This window comes from Myotis davidii, unplaced genomic scaffold (assembly GCF_000327345.1).
Source record: "Myotis davidii unplaced genomic scaffold, ASM32734v1 scaffold534, whole genome shotgun sequence".
NCBI lineage: Eukaryota > Metazoa > Chordata > Mammalia > Chiroptera > Vespertilionidae > Myotis > Myotis davidii.
Genome location: NW_006286678.1, coordinates 5,598,201 through 5,614,785, shown reverse-complemented (window position 1 = coordinate 5,614,785; position 16,585 = coordinate 5,598,201). Strand labels below are relative to the sequence as shown.

General features: G+C 44.1%; 1 protein-coding gene across 1 annotated transcript in view; it reads left to right on the top strand.

Moving 5' to 3' along the window:
* Window positions 1-15,728: 15,728 nt before the first annotated feature.
* The window catches only part of RUSC2 (RUN and SH3 domain containing 2), a 31,108-nt gene continuing 30,251 nt past the window's right edge, over window positions 15,729-16,585 (top strand). The window contains exon 1 of the mRNA XM_006758516.2: window positions 15,729-15,811. The gene's annotated coding sequence lies outside the window, so the exon portion shown is untranslated. The remainder of the gene's footprint in view (window positions 15,812-16,585) is intronic.

The window sequence follows — 16,585 nt, the reverse complement described above, 5'->3', positions numbered from 1 at the left end:
CACTGATCATCAGAGAGATGAAAATTAAAACCACAATGCGATATCACCTCACCCCTGTCAGAATGGCTATCACCAGTAAATCAACAAGTGTTGGCGAGGATGTGGAGAAAAGAGAACCCTCATGCACTTTTGGTGGGAATGCAGATTAGTGCAGCCAGTGCAGAAAACAGCATGGTGTTTCCTCAAAAAAAGTAAAAACGGAACTGCTTTATGACCCAGCAATTTCATTTCTGGGAATTTATCCAAAGAAACCTGAACCACTGATTTGAAAGAATATATGCACCCCTATGTTCACTGCAGTATTACCTACAACAGTCAAGATTTGTAAGCAGCCCAAGAGCCCATCAGTAAAAGAATGGATAAAACAGCTATGAGAGGCATTTTTACAGTTCTGCTAGAGAATTTGGGAAGAATTGGGGACAGATACATAGAAAATTAAACAAAAAAAAAAGCCAAATATTAAAAGTTATAAATTAGCTCTAGCCGGGTTGGCTCAGTGGATAGAGCATAGGCCTGCGGACTGAAAGGTCCCAGGTTCGATTCCAGTCAAGGGCATATGCCTGGGTTGTGAGCTTGATCCCCAGTTCGGGTGTGCGGGAGGTAACCATTGATCTTACACTCTCATATTGATATTTCTCTCTCTCTCTCTACTCGATCCCCAATAGGGGGCGTGTAGAAGGCAGCTAGTCAATGATTCTCTCTCAGCATCGATGTTTCTCTCTCTCTCTCTTCCTCTCCCTTCCTCTCTGAAATCAATAAAAATACATTTTAGAAAAAAGTTACAAATTATGTAGTAGTAATAATGATAAGGATCCACAGATTATCAAGTCATAGTAAAAACTGAACATTAATTCTATCAGAAATTGTGGGTGTAAAAATGCTAATGTTGCCCTGACCGGTTTGGTTCAGTGGATAGAGCGTCGGCCTGCAGACACAAGGGCCCCAGGTTCGATTCCGGTCAAGGGCATGTACTTGGTTGCCGGCACATCCCCAGTAGGGAGTATGCAGGAGGCAGCTGATCGATGTTTCTCTCTCCCTTCCTCTCTGTAAAAAAATCAATAAAATATATTTTTAAAAATGCTAATGTTTTGTCTTTCATACTAGGAAGTCAAAAGAATTTTAAAATCAAGAAATAATTAAGCATATTATTTATAAACATGGACATAAATGCTAGATGAGACAGTTAAAAGATTTGAAAGTAATGGTCTCTGGAGAACAGGACAGGGGTGGAAAGGAGTAGAGCTGGGAATTTTTTGTCTTCATAAACTTTAGAGTACTATTTAACTTTGTAATCAATCATGTGCATATATTAATTATTAACTTAAAAATCCCCTGACATCATATTACCCTCTAAGTACTGTCACATTTCTCTATTCTAACAGCCAATCTTCATTGGCCACCCGCTCTCTGTTCTAGTCTACATCCACTTTTTTTCAATTTATTTTTTAATGTTTTTAAATTGATTTGAGAGAGAGAAAGGGAGAGGGATAGAAAGATAGAAACACTGAAGAGAGAGAAATGTTGATCAGCTGCATCCTACTGGGGATTGAGCCTGCAACCTGGCCATGTGCCCTAACCAGGAATTGAACCAATGACCTCTTGGCTCATGGGTTGATACTCAACCACTGAGCAACACGGGCCAGGCTATATTCACTTTTTTTTAATTTTATTTTATTGATTTTCTACAGAGAGGAAGGGAGAGAGATAGAGAATCAGAACCATTGATAAGAGAGAAACATCGATCAACCGCCTCCTGCACACCCCCCACTGGGGACGTGCCCACAACCAAGGCACATGCCCCCGACCGGAATCGACCCTGGGACCCCTCAGTCCGCAGGCCGATGCTCCATCCACCGAGCCAAACTGGGTAGGGCTATATTCACTTTTGTACACTCTCCGTTCTAACTTCATTTCTTACCACTCCCCTGAAATTGTTTACGTCAAGATCACCAGTGAACTCTCAGTTGTCAAATATGATGGTCACTTTTAGCCACACTGGCTTTCTTTCAGTTTTTCTAAGATACCAATCACTTTCCTGCCTCAGGGCTTTCAAATACTGGTATGTCATTCCCTCTGCCTAGCCAGTGGTCGGCAAACTGCGGCTCTTTGGCCCCTTGAGTGTGGCTCTTCCACAAAATACCGACTTCTGCGCATGGGCCACGAAGTTTCAATCGCACTGTACATGCGTGCCCGCACGTGGTATTTTGTGGAAGAGCCACACTCAAGGGGCCAAAGAGCCGCGGTTTGCTGACCACTGGCCTAGGCTGTTGTTCCCCACTCTTCTCCTGTTTAACTTCCTTTCAACTCACCTTTCAAGGCTCAACTTAACCATCATTTTATAAGTCCTTAATCAGTCTTAATTAGGTCCTCTTAACACCCTATACTTTCTTTCATGGCATTTATTAGACTTTGTAATTATATTTTTTTGTTTGTTTGTTTTCAACAAAAGGCCTTTATTTATAAAGAAAATCTTCCCATTTTAACAATTTGACAACTGCACTTTTGTCTAGTGACCCGTGTCAGTGGTACGAACAGGAAGGAAGTGCAGAGGAGGCAGCCTGAGGGCTCTGACCCGGCTCTTCCACTTGGTCTGGGCATACGTGTATATACCTGTTTGTCCAAGAACCCTTTACCTTCTGGGTCGGCCAAGTCCCATATCTTCCCAAGGATAATGTCTGAGAGCCCAGACTTCTTTAGAAAAAGTGCAGCTTCACTGGCTCCAACTCTCCCTGTATATGCTGGGTCTACTTGCTTGTAATAAGACTCATATAATGGATTTCCAGTGGGAATCCAGGTTGCAGGTTCAATCCCCGGTCAGGGTACGTGCAGGAGGCAATGATGTCTCTCTCTCCCTTCCTCTCTCTGCTGAGCGAGAGGGAGAAGAGGTGCCGCCATCTTCCCACGGATCCGGGACCAGAGCCTGTAATTATATTTTTGTGTGTGTGATTATCTCCTTCCTCTGCTAAATGGTAAACTCCATGAGGGCAGGGGTAATATCTCTTTTGTTCACCACTATAATCCTAGCAATAGCCTCAATTCTTTGCCCAAACATTGAATTAGTAGCCTTTGAAAAAGGTGTTGAAGGAGGACCTAGAACTAGAGCACTGGTCATAGGAATTAGAAGAGAAGATAGACTAGAGACAGACCTTTTCTAAAACAGAAGCTGTGGGACTTGGGGAGAGGCACATGGTGTACATGTCTGGAAGTAATTAGACCTTTTAAGGAGAATCTTATCAGACGTTTTAAGGAGAATGTTTGTGGGGAGGACTCAGTCTCAGAGTGTTCTGCTGAAAGTGAGCAATTCAGGTAGTTATGTACCTTAATTCACTGTGTTCACTGGGAAATGCTTGACTCACAGATAACTTGCAAATTTTCTCTTCCTATTTATTCCCTTGGAATGTTTCCTGGGACAAAGCCACTTTGCAATTTATAGGAGAACAAAGAACAGAGCCATGAAGGGTGAAGAATTTGAAGTGCTATGCCTATTGGGGAAAAAAAAGCACTAGGTTGACACTGAAAAGAGTCCCTGGTGTTAAATGGTAAATTGAACAAAAGTGCGGTCTCAAAATGGCAATAGGAGGGGCTTAGATTCAAGAAAAGAAGAGATTCCTGATTCATATTTACCATAGTTGCCACTTACTGAGCCCTCACTGGGCACCAGCTCAGGGTACTAGATGTTTCCTTTATCTTCTGACTCCCACCACCACCCTGTGCTAGTAAGGGAGCTATCATTGTCCCCATTTTACAGGTGAAGAAACCCAGGCTCAGGGGGATCAGATGACCTGCCCAGTGCTACAGAACTATCCCTTAAGAGCCGAGTTTTAGACCAGCCTTTTCTTAGCTCTCTGTGTTGACCAGAAAGATACAAAAGTGAATGGCCTGAAGGGGGCCACAGCTTGGTGGCAGTGGGAACACAGAGTTACTGTTGTCTGTGCTATTCAAATCAGGGTTCTATGAACAGTAATTCGTTAGCTGAAGTGAGTTCATGGCCTTAAAGTCTGTGATGTAAATAGGGATTGAAATCCAGCAAAATGAATGGGAATAAAAATGGAGCTCAACTGAGAGCAGGTTATTGAAAGATTTTAGTGACTCCAAGGGCCAGAGTTTTCAGTTCACATGTAGATAATTTCAGTTGCCAATTCAGTGTAAGCTGGTCCCTGATTAATAAACATGTTAACTGGCCTTCCTGGACAGAGCTGGCTTTTATGGATTTGCTGTCTTTCCTTTCAATGTAGCACATTACAAAGGCCTACTTTATAGTTTATATAATCAGTTACTTAATTTGTTTGGTCTCCCCAGGTGAACTATAAGCTCCATGAAGGCAGGCACCAGTTCTGTTTTGTTCACATACTCCATGCCTAACATTTTGTGGGTGTTCAATTAATAGCAAGACAGGTTCTCAGGGCCACGAACAAATTCCTCCATATGTCTGCCTAAAGCAGGGAAGGCAGCTCTTCCAGACCCTCGTTGGTGTACTTCCAGTTTACGCTTTTAGAGTCCCCAGATCTGCCTACGTTAGGTGGGGCCCCACAGATTTGATGCCATGTGGCTCTGGTTTTGGCAATGGGGCTTGTCCTTGTTCTGAGATTTTTAACAATAAATGTATCGTGCCCTAGCCGTTTTGGCTCAGTGGATAGAGCGTCGCCTACGGACCAAAGGGTCCCGGGTTCAATTCCAGTCAAGGGCATGTACCTTGGGTGCAGGTTCCTCCCCAGCCCGGGCCCTGGTTTCTCTCACATCGATGTTCCTCTCTGTCTTTCCCTCTCCCTTTCACTCTCTCTAAAAATCAATGGGAAAAATATCCTCAGGTGAGGATTTAAATAAATTAATTAATTAAATAAATGGATTGTGCTATTTCCTGTCCCCAGGGGAGTTCGGTGAGGCCACAGCTGAGGGGCAGTGGGAACACAGAGTTACTGTTGTCTATGCTAGAACCTCCCCAGAGATGCTCCAATAGAGGTTGGCTAATCAGGAAATTCCAATCCCTTTTCCTGAAACTAAGCAGCTTGAGGAATCTCTCCAGCTGGAGTTGGAAAAGCTCCCAGTGCAGAGAGCTGTCTTATGTAACTTTATAGACTGACTGCCCCTTTCCTGGGAAAAAACAAACTGTTTCTCAGCTAGTGCCGGACTTTTTGGAAACATGTCCTGCATTCTTTCCTAGATGCTCATCAGCCCCATTGGAAGCAGCTAACAGAGCCGAGTTGAAGACTAGTGAGGCTAAAAGGGAAGAGATGCAGAAAGCCGGAGAGAGGGACGTCTGTCATTCTGGCTGGAATTTGCCATTCCGGTTCTCACGCTGTGGCTCCCAGTAGCAGTAAAGGGAGCGTAGTGTGAGGTGAAGGGACCTTGGGGAGAGGAGTTGTCCCTGGGCACACTGAGCCCACTGTTTATCCTCTCAGCACCCCAACAGGGAGGACTACAACTAAGTGTGTGCAACTATGTCCACAGCTATAGTGACTCAAATTCTCCTCTGGAAAAAAATTTTTCCATTGTAGTTGGTGAAAATTATTTTTGTCCTTAGTTCAATTGATTGAACATTTTAAGCCACGTGCCAGGCTCTCAGCTAAATTAAATGACTACAAAGATGAACAAGGCAGTCTCTATCCTTAACATACAACCAGGAGGAAAGAAAAAAAGTATATATAAGTAGTTATAATACACTTCCTTGCTATATGGTCCTTTGCACCTTATGTAATTCTTGTATCCTTGAATCTCTTATAAAGGTGACCATCAGGTTGATGTCTACTTGTGAACGTCCATGCTAGCTAATTTAAGATAAACTAAAATACAGAAAACCGCCGAAACCGGTTTGGCTCAGTGAATAGAGCGTCGGCCTGCGGACTGAAGGGTCCCAGGTTCGATTCCGGTCGGGGGCGTGTGCCTTGGTTGCGGGCACATCCCCAGTGGGGAGTGTGCAGGAGGCAGCTGGTCGATGTTTCTCTCTCATCGATGTTTCTAACTCTCTATCTCTCTCCTTTCCTCTCTGTAAAAACTCAATAAAATACATTTTTAAAATAACTAAATAAATAAAATACAGAAAACCTCCCCTTTTCAGGTGTGACCAGTTGTTTTATTAAAGTATTCATGGAAGGAGCAGCCACAATTTTAATAATATTCTCATCTTCCTTGTTTTTATTTCCACAACTTTCTAAAGCTAATATAAGGCATTTTAGAACTTTGAATGTAACTTGAATCTTTCAAAATAACAAATAGCTTCTTCAATGAATTATAATATGCTCTATGGCATGCCTGTAGCTTTTGCTTCTTCCCTGAAATAGGGTGTTAGGCACTTAATATACTTGTTACCTTGGTACAAGTATTTCTCTTCTTTTGGGCTGTAAGTGTGTGTGTGTGTTGGGGTGGAACGGGGTTCCTCATGTCTACTGTGTTAAATATGGTCCATGAGGCCTAGGCTTTTAGGCCTATGAGGACCCCAGATGGCCCAAAAGATTCCATTAGCCCATTTACTGCCAGAAAATACAGATATTCAAAAAGAAGGAAAAAGTGTGTGTATTTTAAAAAATAAAAATAGGATCCTTTCCATACCATGAATTGTACTTTATAAATTGCTTTATTTAGGAAAACCTTTCTCATGGACATAGTTTCATCTCAGCAACTATTCTAACACAATATTTTTATGTCTCATAGAGTATTTCATTATGTGAATTACCTCAATTTATTTAATCAATTCACTAAATTAAAGTATTTTTAATTTTTTTATAAATGGTATTTCAATGAGTATTCTTATGTATATATCGTTGTGTGCTCTTATCATGTTATTTCTTTTAAATGTATTCCCTAGAAGTAGACTAAATAGTATATTTATTTCAAATATTGATGCGTATTGCTTTGCTTGCCCTCTTGGAAATTTCATTCATTCAACAATATTAACCTACTATGTATACCAGACATTGTGCCAGGTTCTGGGGATATAATCTGTAATAATAAAATTGTATTATGCCAATTAGACTGGACATCCTTCCGGATGAAGCTGGGGCTGCGAGGGCCGAGCCAAGCCTCCGCAGCGGTGAGGGCCGAGCCCCTTGCACAGATTTTGTGCATCGGGCCTCTAGCAGTAAATAGTGATAGACAGGGCTTCTGCCTTGTGGAGCTTGCTTTCTAGCATTAGAATTAGAAGCTAAATAAGCAGTTATAAAGCACAATACAGGGAAGTGCAAGGTGCTTTGGGAGCGTATAACCAGGGCATATAATGTGGTCTAGGAAGAGCCATGAACTTGTGAGTTTCAGTTTAAAACCTGAAGGATGATTAAGAATTAGCCAGACAGAGAACAACATAGACTGATGAACAGGGACAGGTCCAAAGACAGAGAAACAGCGATCAGACTGTCAATCCCCAGAGGGAAAGTAGGGGAGGGTGGGGGTAAGGGGAAGAGATCAACCAAGGGACTTGTATGCATGCATATGGGCCAAACCAATGGACATGGACAACAGGGGGATGAGAGCATGAGCGATCAGACTATCAATCCCCAGAAGGAAAGTAGGGGAGGGTGGGGGTAAGAGGAAGTGATCAGCCAAAGGACTTGTATGCATGCATATAAGCCAAACCAATGGACACAGACAACAGGGGGATGAGAGCATGAGTGTGGGGGGGAGGTTGGGGGTTAATGGGGGGATGAGGACACATTTGTAATACCTTAACCAATAAAGAAATTAAAGATTAAAAAAAACGAATTAGCCAGACAAATGGAGGGGCCCCATTCCAGTCAGTGTAGAAGTGATGGTATGACTATAGGACAAGGAAGGAGTGGCAAAAGATGAGAGTGGGAAGTTAAGTTACGAAGGTGAGAGTATTTCTTTAAGGCGTTTGGATGTTATGGAAAGCCTTTGAAGGGTTTTTAAGAAACAAGAAGGTGATATAAATAGACTTCATTTTGAAAGGATGGTTCTGGGAAAGGAGACCAGGTTAGAGTTGATGTACAAGTTCAGACAAGTGGTAAGTATAGCTTGGTCTTGGCTAGTAGCATTGGGGATAAAGAAGAGTGGACATGATTAGTAAGACTGTGGTTATTGGGATGTGGTAGGATATAAAAAGGGGAAATCAATAACCCCAAACTGGTAACTTAAATAAGATGAAAATTGATTTTCTTTCTTAACAGAAATTCAGAGGAACACAGTCCTGGGCAGGCATGGCAGCTCCACAGTCATTAGAAACCCTGGCCCTTCCCGTTTTTGGGTGGTTGTCTACCTAGTCCATCTTTACAGTCCGAGATGGCCACAGCAGCTCCCGCCGTCACATCGCTTTCCTAGCATCGGGATTGAGGAAGGCAGGAAAAAGGGTGCAACCCGTTTACCTTTTAAAAATCACCCAGAACAGAAGTCTCACAGACACTCCTACCATAACCTGGTCAAATGGCCACACCTACCTCCAAGGAAGGCCCAAATTTGGAATGTTAGTTGGGCAGCGTTGTACCCAGCTGAATATCAGAGCTCTATTAATTTAAAGAGAATGGACATTTGGCAACTAACAATCTGGGGTCTGGGAATATACGAAACTACAATTCAGCCAAATTGATTACACAAAAAATACATATACTGCTATTGAAAAGCGACTTCTTTGGCTACTAGGCAAAGATTTCACATATTAAAATCCTGTTTATTGTTGTTGTAAAGAATATAAACAAGTGTTAGCTCAGATAAGGCCCCAGCTTAAATGTGAATATGGCTGTATTGATTTGATCTGAATCACTACCATGCAAAGTTGTCATGCTTGTCATTGGAAGCACCTTGTCATTCATTAATATTCAGACTGTAGAAAAGAGCAGACCAACAGATTGCTGCTATTTAGAATAAAGTTTAAATAGGACCTAAGTTAAGACATTTGCTTATTGTTCTTTTCTACCAAGGATATTTGCAATTATTATTATTATAAATATTAGTCTTTAGCTGCAAGTCATTCTAGTCTGCGGTGTATGCGGAAGTGTAACTCCTATGATTCCTCACCCTTTGCACAATGTTCTTAGGTTGCTTCTATAGCAGTTTGATCCCGGTTTATAAAGCCTGTAACTATTTGTGGTAAATCCTAGATTTGCAGTCAGCCCGAAGTCTTTGCTCAAAACGAGTTTCCTTGCTCTCCACAACCATACCACATATAGAAGCAGGCAGGGTGGGGAGGAGACAAGGATTTGGGACCTGAGCCAATTCAAGTGTGGGTTTGGGGAGGGAGGGGAGAAGCCTGTTAGAGACATGAGGTAGTATTATTAAGCAGAAATAGATAAAGACTGTTTATGGCTCAGTCTGCACTCCAGAATAATAATGCAATAAACTAAATTCCAGAGATGGTTTTGAAGCGCTTTATATGAGGGGAATTAGCCAGTCTGTCAGCTCCAATGCAGATAACCTCAGAATACCTCCTTCACATTCCTCAGTGGCTCCTTCGAGGGGAACTGCCTCTGAAATGCGTGCATCAGCCCTTCATGAAGAGGAAAGAGGATCTCTATGCAGGCCCAGCGGAGTCAGAATTCTGAGTTAGAGACTTTGAATAAATAGACAGGCCTTTAAGATCTAGTGTAGAGGTCAGCCCACAGAGAATAGTTTTTACATATTTAAAGAACTGTATATATATATACAGTTCTTTAAATATGTAAAATATATATATATGGCAGAACTATGTGGCCCACAAAGCCTAAATATTCACCATCTGTCCTTTGCATATTTGCTATCTGGCCCATGCCAGACAGAGTTTGCTGAATGGAGGTGGGTCTCACCAGGGGCTGCAGGATGTCAGAACATCTATTTTGAATCCCAGGTAGGCATTTGCAGAAAAAGAGGCATCAGCATCAACAAAGAATCGATTTCTATTTCTCCTCTCCAAAAGCTCTGGAGACCTGGCAGACTAACCCCATACTGGGGATTGCTGGGCTAGAAAGAGTGAAGGCTTTTTTGTTGGGTTTAGAATACAGTATTGCCCTTGTTCTAACTGAGCAGTGGAATGCATCCTTTCATTAACGTGGCTTTCTCAGGCCTTCAGGCTAAGTCCAGCTTGTAAGCACGGCTGCTGAAAGCCCTATCAATGGAATAGAAGCCTCAGATCTGTGTCCTGGGCCGAGGCATAGGAGAGAATTAGGTTTGTCAATGGAGTAAGTAGGTAAGTGAAAGTGTCCCTTTTTGCTTGCATATTTCTACTTTCTCCAGTGCACATTAGCGGAATTTAATACTTATGTCCAGGGAAGCAGATTCCTAACTGCTTCAACTGTTCCTCAAACTGCAGGTGGGAATTATAGTCCTGAAAGACAGGAGCTGCACCTCCAGGCCCAGACCAGGTTCCCGTCTCCACATGGCCACCGTGGCCCTGAAGAAGGAAAAACTGACAAGGCCAGGGCTTTCTACCTATATGCATGAATGACCATTATATTTCTGAAATACTTTGGTCCAAAGAATTTACAGCATTCATTTACATTTCTTGCTGCCTATTATTTTAAATGTCCAAAACGTTTCCCTTGCCACAATACCAGAAGGTGGATACAATTAGCCCCTTTTCTGACGGTAAACCTAGAGCTTGGAGAGGACAGTACCCTGCCCCTGGATGACCTAGCAAGTCGGAGAAAAAGCCAAGAATGAAAGCAGTGTTCCTATCCTTGGGCATCCTGCCACTATTCCTAGGCATGGGTAGCTTCCAGATGGAGCTGAGATCAAACCCCGTATCTCTAGTGATCAAATCTGTTTTTCTGAGGCTGTATTGTTGTTCTGATGACTGGATGGATAAGCCTTGAATGACAGGGTAAAAATGTATTGAGTGAGTGGTTCACCGGCCTACCTTCCTTCCAGCACCCTGGCTCCTCAAGAAATGGATATGTTGTGTCATTGCCAATGGTTATGAGTCAGCCACAGACAGGACGATGATGGAGTCACTCATTGGTCCTGTGCTCTGGAGCGTGGCTGCTTTCTTTGTACTTCAGCATTCCTACCTGGTGTGTGGGACATTTTTGTCATTCCATCGCAGTCTGCTGTGCGCACGGCCCCTCAGCTGGCCAGTCTACATCTATTTACATCAGCTGTCCAGCTGTCAGCTTCCTCACACCCGTCTGCCTAATGGGACGAGATGAAATCTGTGTTAGGAGCTGCCTTTCAGGGCAACGAGTGGGATATCCACAGAGTTCCAGGTACTGTTGTCAAAGTGTAAGGCCTCTGGGACTCCAGTGTCTAGGACTTGGGGATAAAGAGGCTTTCGGGGAAAATCTTCTGGGCACTGGCTCCTGACCACATGAGGGCTGGTTTCTTGGTATTTCTATCCTATTGTGTCATGTCCAGGAAGGAAGTTCTGGCCAAGTCAGTTTTCAAGGGGTTTGATACACCTGCTAAAAGCTCTGGGACTAATGGCTGACAGGCTGAGCTTCTGGAAGTTGAATACCAATCTGCCCTTGATTTTATTCAGATTCTTTCACTGCAACCAGTGTGTGTGTGTGTGTGTGTGTGTGTGTGTGTGTGTGTGTGTGTGTACACATGCGCGCGCTCACCCTTCCAAAACAATGTGTTAGGTTTATCATACAGGGCCTACCTGACTCAGGAGAATGCTATAAACAACAGCTCTCAGCCTGGCCTGCATGACTCAGCGGTTGAGCGTCGACCTGTGAAACAGGTGGTCACGGTTTGATTCCTGGTCAGGGCACATCCCTGGGTTGTAGGCTCAATCCCCAGTGTGGGGTGTGCAGGAGGCATCCGATCAGTAATTCTCATCATTGATGCTTCTATCTTTCGCTTCCTTTCTGGAATCAATAAAAAAATATATATATTTTTTTTTAAAAAAACACTCACCTGACATCCAGGTGGTCCCTTGGGACCAGACAACTAGACATATGACAGCTCTTCCTCTTTCCCCTTCCCTGTCCCTGTTAATAGTGAACTGTTCTCAACCAGGCTCGCTTCCTCAGAATCCAGCTTAGCATCCCGAAGAAGCCTGGGGCCACTCCTATAGCAGGAAGCTGCCCTAGATTTGGGCAGTAACCAGTAGAACTTGATACTGACGCCAGAGTGTAAAAATAAACACCTCCTACAGTGCTGTCTTAATCCATTGGCATCAGAGTTGCTATTATTAACCCATAGGCCTCACAGGCAGCTGTGATGGGCAGACAACAGCCTGGACAGACCTATCCTGCCAGCTTGGGATCAGACCGTTTCTTTGCTACACCTACTGGGATCTGATCTGGGGCCCCTGGAGAAGCACCATTAGTCTGGGAGCATGCCCCACAGCAGGTAATACTAGAGATGAATTAGTATCCTTGGTTTGGGAAAGCCTTCGGCTCCCAGGGCCAGCCTGGCAGTCCAGAGTATAATTGACACAGGATGACTAACTCAGTCATACTGCTGGGAAGGGAAAAAAGGAACATGACTCTTTCCATTTCCTTTGGCTATTTTATTTTATTTTATTTTATTTGTTAATCCTCACCTGAGGATATTTTTTCCATTGATTTTTAGAGAGAGTGGGAGGGAGGGAGGGAGAGAGACAGAGAGAATCGATAGATTGCCTCCTGCCCATGCCCCAACCGGGCAGGGATCAAGCGTGCAACCGAGGTATGTACCCTTGACTGAAATCGAATCTGGGACCCTTCAGTCTGTGGGCCGACGCCCTAACCACTGAACCAAACCAGCTAGGACTCATTTGGTTCCTTTAAAGAGATGTTGTCTGCTGGTTCCTTGGACCTAGAGCCCTTAGGTTTTCTGGGAAGTTAGGAAAGGAGAGAGGAAAGGACTCCATTTGTCCTCTGCCAAAGAAATAATAATAATAGTTGACCATGACTGAACACTTACCTTATGCCAGGCACTTTACATACAATATCTTACTCGATTCTACCTCAAGCCTTTGAGGGGAAATATCATGACAGTTTTACAAATGAGGAAGCTGAAATTTAGTGAAGTTGAGTAACTTCCCAAAGTCTACTGCCAGCAAGCAGTGTGTCAAATTGGACCCAGACCCATCTGCACCAACATCCATGCTCTGAATCATACAGAACCTAGATTCCTGAATGTGCGGGGCCCAGGCCAGACTCCTGCCGCCTGCTTTAAAAAATCTTCTGCTTAAGTAAACATCAATTTACTCTCACGTTAATCCTATAACTAAAGCAAACATCAAATAACTACACAGAAGTAGTCTTTGCTGCCACCTGCTAGTAAGGCCGTCCCAGTGCTGTTACGAACGGCGAGCTGGACACGGAGACTGCCACGTCGTTGGGAGATATGTCACCTCTGGGAAAGGCTTTGACTCTGAGGGGTCTCAGGGACAGTGACTCCTCTGCTGGGAAAAAGTCCAGACTGGAACCTAGGAGAGCAAGGCTTTGAGGGCGTCTAGTAGTCACACCGAGGGAGGCGTGTGCTCGAATGAAAATATTTCCTTGAAGGGCTTCTCTCTTTTCTTTCTCTACCTCCCCACCCTGTCTCCACAACTGGCTTGTGTAATTCAATCTAAATTCTTCTCATACCCCACTTCACTGTGCATATGTGGCCTTTTATTTACCGCTTCTGACAGGGTGATTGGATAGCAGCTTACCAACCCGCAGGCCTCAGTCCAGTGCCTGGGGGGAGGGGAAGCAAAGAGCACTGGCCTTGCTTCCTGGAGCCAAAAGGAACAACCAAAGGAAGAGCAAGCTAGAGGCCACTGACCCTCACCGAGCTGACCACACTGAACAGTCAAGGAGAAGCGTAAGGGCCTCTTTTGTCCCAGCTCGCTCACTCCTGCAAATACCCGCTTGAGAACTACATCCAAGCCCCGCAGCCTGTGGCAGACCTTTCAGCACCCCCTCCTGCCTAATGGCTCTCGTCCCTTTGCTCACTACACCTAGCGTTAGGAGGCTTTCTCTGTCCGTCTCTCTATCCTGTGGGCCTCATCACTGCTGCTTCCTCCATCCTCTCATCTGAAGAACTCAGTCTGTCAGGGCAGGAACTAAATCTTTCCTAATTCTCTATAGTCTTCCTCTCTCTCCCTAACGTATGTCTTCCAAAGAAATGGGATTTACAGCAAATTCTCAACCTCTAGAGACTTAATGACTGTACAGCTGGAAGCCAAGCAGTGTGTGTGTGTGTGTGTGTGTGTGTGTGTGTGTATGTATCTTTATATGTTGAAAGGCAGGAGGACGAAAGGGAGGACAACTATTAGCACCCTGCATAAGAACCTTCCCTTGGGCCGCAGGTTTTAACCTGACTTGGTTTGTAAAAGAGTTTAAAGGGACCTTCGGAGGCCATCTGATTCAGCCCTCTGCCTCCAAATAGGTATTATGAGTTGGGCTACGGAGGGAGTCAAATGGTTGACCTAATGGAGAAAGGCATACAGTTGCTGGCAGGATCAGTGAAAGAGAAGAATTTTTTTCCTAGGTATACTCCCCTTTGGAGCAGAGAGACCCTGGGACAAAGTTGAGTTTATTGTCATATTTTTATGGAATAAAGGGAAGCAACCCTTTACAACTCAGTGAGGGTCAGTGGCTTCTAGTTTATTCTTTTCCTGGGTGTAACTCCCAGGGATGCAGTCTCCACCATTGAATTGGGGTCTTTGGAGCTTCAAGCATAGCTGAGCCTAAGAAATAAAAGGCTTGGAGCCTTTTGGGGTTCCTCCCTGTTAACGTAAGAAACATTCAAATCTGTAAGGAATTCTTGAGAGTTTATTTGAGCCAAACTGCCTACACTTGGGGGAAGCAGAATCTCAACATATTCAGATAATGCTCCCGAGAAAGACGGTTTTTTCACCTTTTTTTATACTTTACAATTAAAAGCGGAGCCGAAAGTGGGTTACATGAACTCAATTGGTGATAGATTAGGGAGGTGGGAGAAAGCACAGGGGGGAACCTCTGGGATTGGATAAAAAGTAAAATGGTAGACACAGACTTCTTTTTTCTTAGGTGGGTGCAGGACAGTTGACAGTCAACAATTAACAGATGACAATAACAATGAGGGAATCTGTGGTCTGCACCCCCGTGCCATTTGTTCTGCCCTGAGGGGTCTGCAGAAAGGGAAGTTACAAGTTACCTGATTTTCCACAGGTATGTTATCTTACATCAAAAAGACAGTAGGCTCGGGAAAGATCCAAGTTGATCTCTGTCAGGGAAGATAGCAGCTTAGGACATGACTACACCATCCTTTGTGGTTATGTTAGGTCTCTTGAGTTTGCAAGACCGCCATGTAGGCCTTCCCCGAGTTAGTCAGGTTAGCATGCGGCCCCGTTTTGTCCACATCCCCTGGATGTTCTCTGTAGTTCTGACTGCATTAAAGATGCCTGCATCTTTCCAGTTCACAAGAGAGGAGGTAAACTTGGGGGAAAGAAGACATGCCCACACCAGGTGGCTTTAGGAAGGAGCCCATTCTACTTTAGAGCCAGGCTTCTTCTGGAATGTTGGTTATTGACTTTTAGGAATCAACTTCTAGCCGAACCTTTCTGTAACATTGCTGAGAAGCCAACAGCAAAACAAGCTCTGTGCTTGGAAAGAGGACTCTGTATCTGAGAGGCCTGATAAGGAAGCAGCTGGGTGTGTCTAGGACAGCCCTGCAGACCGGGTCTCTTTCCACACTCCCAGCAGCTGGCTGGCCTCACTTGTTATTAGTCCAAAATAGCATAGCACAGTTCAAAACAGTGGCCTCCTCAGCGAGGAGCAGCTACACACAACCCGGAGGAAAGGCAGATGAGCTCCTGGAGGGTGGCTGCTACTCCGTTTGCAGAACCAGACTCCTGGTGCCGTAGCCAGGTGCTCTCGGGCATCTAACAGCCGGTTTATTCTTTCCTTGCAACTCAGCCCAGACAACCCCAGGATCACTATTACCACGAATTCTTAAATCTCCACATTCTTTCCACACCTTTCAACACATTTCAGAGGTAAGTACTTGTCTCCATCAAATCTTATAGCCCATAGACACATAGAACTTTGGGAGGCCGTTTACAAACTGATTTTCCAAATTCATGCAGAAGGACCATTTCTGTACTCAGAAGTAAGTTTTGTTGTTAGTGCAACTAATCGACATCATTTCCCAAACATATTTGATTGGAGAGTCATGAAGAAAGAGAAGAGACGCTTTCTGACAGTTAATCATCTGTCCCAGCCCCCAGTTCTCCAACCCAACAAGCCATGCTCAGTCTTGCCTTCGTCCAGGTTTTCAGAATCTCTTCCTCTAGGCCCGAGAGTTGGAGTGTCTGGGTCTTAGGCCTCCCTCCTTCCACCAGAGTAGTTCTGTTTTATGTATTGGGGCTGAAAAAGTTTGAAACCATTGCACTAACCCTTATCTCACATCCTGAAACATCGTTCTTGTTTCCCTAGCCCTCTCCAGAGGCATGTTGGCAATGATTTTGACAAAATTTTGAGCCACTCAAGTTGGGCTTTTAATCCTGAACATCCATCATGGTGCTTTATACACAGTAGGAGCCACACAGTACTTGTGGCTTGCTTGTTTATTTGACTGATTGATTGATTGACTCCTGAGATGACATTAATTAATGACCTTGGGAAGCTTCTAGATCAGAGAAGAGTAGATAGTGTATCGTAGTTTATTTTGATTTATGTTTTGAGCACTTCTGACTTTTCCCGTTGGAATCAGTCATGCAGTCTGAGATGAAAACATGTCTAAAAGGAGTTACCTAACATAGGTTGTTGCT